The 4443-nt window shown below is 58.3% G+C and overlaps 1 long non-coding RNA gene across 1 annotated transcript; it reads right to left on the reverse strand.

The window, feature by feature from the left end:
- Positions 1 to 308: 308 nt before the first annotated feature.
- On the reverse strand, positions 309 to 4118 carry LOC120235267. The gene is made up of 3 exons (XR_005529357.1): positions 3967 to 4118; positions 3154 to 3361; positions 309 to 503 (listed from the first exon to the last, which is right to left on the reverse strand). It is a non-coding gene; the product is annotated as an uncharacterized LOC120235267 (long non-coding RNA).
- Positions 4119 to 4443: the final 325 nt, after the last annotated feature.

Here is a 4443-nt window from a genome sequence, read left to right on the forward strand (position 1 = left end):
CAGCAGTCCTTGAAACACTGGCCTTGGCAGAAAAGAATTAGCTGCCAAAGGAAACCTATGTGGCAGAAGCCGGGCCGGACGAGGGGCAGCGTGGCTGAAAAAACCATTTAAAGGATGAAACCCTCAGTGAACATACCATAGGGGGAAATATTGATCCCTTTGAAAATAAGCTCAGTAAAATGAAAGTGAAAACAAAACCCATAAAGCAGAAACAGGTTAACCACACTCAAACGACCAACCAAGAAATGAAATGAACGTTGTTAGGAGTTAATCTGGAAAATCGGAGTCTTGAAACTTACATGGTGGCGATGAAGTTCTGAAAATCAACCAGGGCTCCGAGGGCTGGGCCAGGCATCCTGCTGTCTCTCGTGGCTCATGCTGTGTCCCCACCAAGCCTCGTGCTGACCCCAGCGCCCGGGGCTCCCGGAGATGTGCACAAGCTCTTTCCTCCTTCCCGCAGCGGCACGGACCCAGGCACTGTCCGCCTTCCCAGATAGAGGGACCTGACGGCAAAGAGAGGCGTGGCCCTCCTCAGGGGACCCCTGGTAGGGGGCTGGGGGCGCGGGGGGCGGGGGGAACTCAGTGCCGGTCCTCTTCGGCCCACCTGGCCCTGAGGTTAGGAGCCCAGAGCAGGCGGCATGCTGGTGCCCGGGCCCAGGGGACACTGGGGAGGGGGCCCTGCCAAACTCTGGGCTCCCGGCGTCAGCCCTGGAGGGCTGTCAGCTGAGGCTGGGAGACTGGACGGTAAGGAGTGACTATTTACTGAGCACTTACTGTATGCATGACACAGACACCTATTATCTGATACGGGCTCATAACAATCCACAGGGAAGGCATGGTTATTTGTCCGTTTTACACAGGCTCAGCGTAAGGAAGCCTCTGGTCTAAGGCTGCACACAGAACTCGTTTCAGGCCCACCGTCTGTCTGTCTGTCTTCTGTGCCTCTCAGGTCCCCCTCAGGCACGTGGCCTCCTGGTCCGATCTTCCCTTGGGATCCTTTCTTGTGGCTTAATCCCCTCACCCCCGCACCCCCCAATTTTCCCTCTGATGAAAAGCACCCTTGTCTTTCTTTCCCCTGGAAATTCTCCTTCTTGGGAAGGGCTTCGCTCCCCTCTGGCCCTTTGTCCTAGACCCCAGCCTGCAGGCTTTTCCCAACCTGGGCCTGGCCAATCCCGGCCCCCCCCTCCCCTCCTGGGCCCCCTCTCAGGAGGCCCCGGTGAGGTCATCCCTGCACAATAGAGTCTGCTTTCTGCTGAAGAGGGAGACTCGGGGTGGGGGAGAGAGGCAGGAGGCTGCAATTACAGGTCCCACAATGGGGCGCTCTCAGGGGGGCCTCCACCAATTAAAGCTGCTGCAGGGGGCTGGGGGAGGGCGAGGGTGCAGGGGGCCACGCAGGCCTCCAGGATCAGGTCAGGTAGGCTCCGGCGCTCATTGTCTGCTCATGCATTCATTCATCCACACAGACACGCACGCATTCATTCATTCCGTCAATATTGTGCTGGGCACTGTGCTATAAACGACGGGGACACAGCAGATGAGGCCGGGCCTCCACTGGAGCGGACCCTGGGGCAGACAAGACAAGCAGCAAACAGATAAATGTGTGTCACGTTCACGAGTCAAGTGCCATGATGGAAATAAGACCGCATGAAACCGCAGAAAGCAGCGGGGTGGGTGGGGGAGGGACAGTATTCCCAAGGTGGTCAGGGCAGGCTTCTCGGAGGAGGTGATATTTGAGCTGAGACCTGGAAAGCAAGACATGGTCAGCTGTGCCACAACCAGAGGAGGGATGTTCCAGGCAGAGGACACCGTGAGTACCTGAGTCGGGAGCGTGCCTGGCTGCGTGGGGACCAGAAATGTGGCCTGTGTGGTGGGAGGGCAGTGGGGAGGGAGGAGGGAGGCTGTGGGAGCCGTAGGGTATTGGAGCTGATTCTCATCGGCTCCCAGGAGCCATTGCACACAGCTGTTCCCAGCTCCGTGTGTAGGCTGCGAGCTTGAAATGGACACAGTGGGAGGGTTTACACCCTGGAAATCAGCAAATGCTGTAAATCAGGGCTTTTCCCCAGGGAACCCACCATTAAAAGTTCACCAGCACAGGATCGTGTCCCTGTGTATTTAATCTGACAGCCACCCTGGGCAGCTAGGGGGCTCCTCCCCTTTGCGCATAAAGAATGAAGCCCAGGGGCGCCTGGGTGGCTCAGTCGGTTGAGCATCTGACTTCAGCTCAGGTCATGATCTCTCAGTCCATGAGTTCAAGCCCCGCGTCGGGCTCTGTGCTGACAGCTCGGAGCCTGGAGCCTGCTTCAGATTCTGTCTCCCTCTCTCTCGGCCCCTCCCCCAGTCACACTCTGTCTCTCTCTGTCTCTCAAAAATAAATAAACATTAAAAAAAAAAAGACTGAGGTCCAGAGGGGGGAAGATGTAGCCATGGTCACCCACTGCGCTGACCTCCTGGCCTCTGGCTGTAGGGTACCCCTGGGAGCCCGGGCTTTTCTCTTCCAAGATTTGAGCCCCTCACCCTCCTCCCTTCTGAATTCAGACTCTCCAGGGGCTCACAGGGCAGGTGTGTCCCGGCCCCCCTGGCCCCCCGTTGGGCGGATCCAGGCAGGTGTGGCCTCACAGGTCTCAGGCTCTTGGTGATGGAAGCCACTTACTGGCCACTGACCCTCGGTCTTCCCCAGCAGTAGAGGGACTATGTGTGTGTGTGTGTGTGTGTGTGCGTGTGTGTGTGCGCGTGTGTACCTGTGTGCACATGCGTGTGTGAGAGAGAGAGAATCCCCAAGCATGTGAACGAGTGAGCATCTTTTCCAAACTATTCACAGGTTCAAGGAGTAGTCTTAATAAGATTGACATTAATTTAGCTCCTGCTGTTTGCAGACACCCCCTAGACCTCTTCATACACCTTTGCTCATCTAATCCTTGCAAAGAGGTCTAGCGAGCTTAAATGGCATGGCCAAGGTCGCCCGGCTCTTACATGACAGAAGCATGTCTACCTGACCCCTCACTTGGGCTCTTCCTACTTTGCCAGGCCTCTGTCCCCCATGTCCCCCATCTTTGTGACCCCTGTATACACTACCCTGTGACAATCGCACTCTACAAATCATCTTCCCAGGAGCCGGATGACAGCAAGCACAGCGCATTTCAGCTGAGCACTTACCATGTGCTGTGTGCCTGCGAGGGGCCTGATGTCACCAGCCCTGTTTGATGGAAGAGGCTCCTGGCGGTTTGTCGGGACCCTGGGTCTCCCTTAGATGCCGTGGCTCTTAGGGGGCTGAGTCCCAGCTGCTCCTAGACTGTGGGCTTCTGCCAGCAGGCTGCCTCCTTGTTTCTGCTTATTCTGATCTATCACCTGCCAGGTCCTGGGGCTCAAGACATTCAAGGGGACATGAGACAGGCCTAAAGGGGCCTCTGAGAGAGGCCTAATGGCTTCTTCCCACCCCACCTGCTGGAAGGAAGTGACCTGGAAAGGGCAGGGGCCGGGTCCATGGGAAGCTCGGAGGCCCCTGCGAGAGGGAGGGGACAGTTAGGCCGGCATCCACAGCCCAGCAGGAGGGCTGGTTGCCCTGGCCCCACCTGAGATGTGGCCACAGGGCTGCTGGCTTCCTGGGATGCACGGACACTGGGGGCTCTTGGGAAACCCCCTGGAAAGCCCCTCTGACAAGGCACTTTGCACATCCCTCCCACCACCCCCCCTCGCCCAGTTTGATTTCAGCTGCTGGGAGGCTTTGGGGGTGACCTCAGTTTCCTCTTCTCTTCTATGGGTCTGACAAAGGCCGGCTAGCAGGGCTTACGAGGGCTGAGGACCCACAGTTGCCAGCGCTGATGATGACAGTGACGGTACCAACAGTGACAGCTGCTAAGCTCACGCGCTGCACCAGGCACTTTTTAAACACTTTACCTGCCCCGGGTTATTTAATACCCATGATGGCCCTATGAGGTGGAGCATGTGACTAGCATCGTTCCATTTTACCGACGGAGAAATGAGGCCTGGGGCCGGGTGGCGACTTGCAGAAGCTCGTCCAGCTGGTGGGAGGGAGGTCTGGGAGCCCAGATCCTGGGTCAGTGAGCTCCTGGCTTTTTCTTACAGCTTCTGTTTCTCCCGTGGGCAGGAGCCCGGCTCCTTCACTTCACCCATGGGCTGGAGCCGAGGCCCTGGGATGAGAGCAGGGGTGAAGGATGGGAATGAGTCACTGGGGCACAGTGTTGACAGTGGGTAAGGGCGGGGTAGACAGGGAGTTGGGGCTGACGAGGCGAGGCAGGGTGGGGAACAGGGGGCTGGCCCGCCCGCCCTGCGTTACTGCTTCCCTGCTCTCCAGGGCCGGGCTGCTCAGCTGGGGGAGAGCCAGCTCCCTGGGGCTCGGTGCACGCAGGCCGCTGCCCTGACCATGCAGGGGTAAGGCGCAGCCCTCCACCCCTCCACGGCACCCGCCGCACACCGGGCCAGCAG

The sequence above is a fragment of the Hyaena hyaena genome, unplaced genomic scaffold (assembly GCF_003009895.1).
Source record: "Hyaena hyaena isolate Hyena2069 unplaced genomic scaffold, ASM300989v1 scaffold_4, whole genome shotgun sequence".
Taxonomy (NCBI): domain Eukaryota; kingdom Metazoa; phylum Chordata; class Mammalia; order Carnivora; family Hyaenidae; genus Hyaena; species Hyaena hyaena.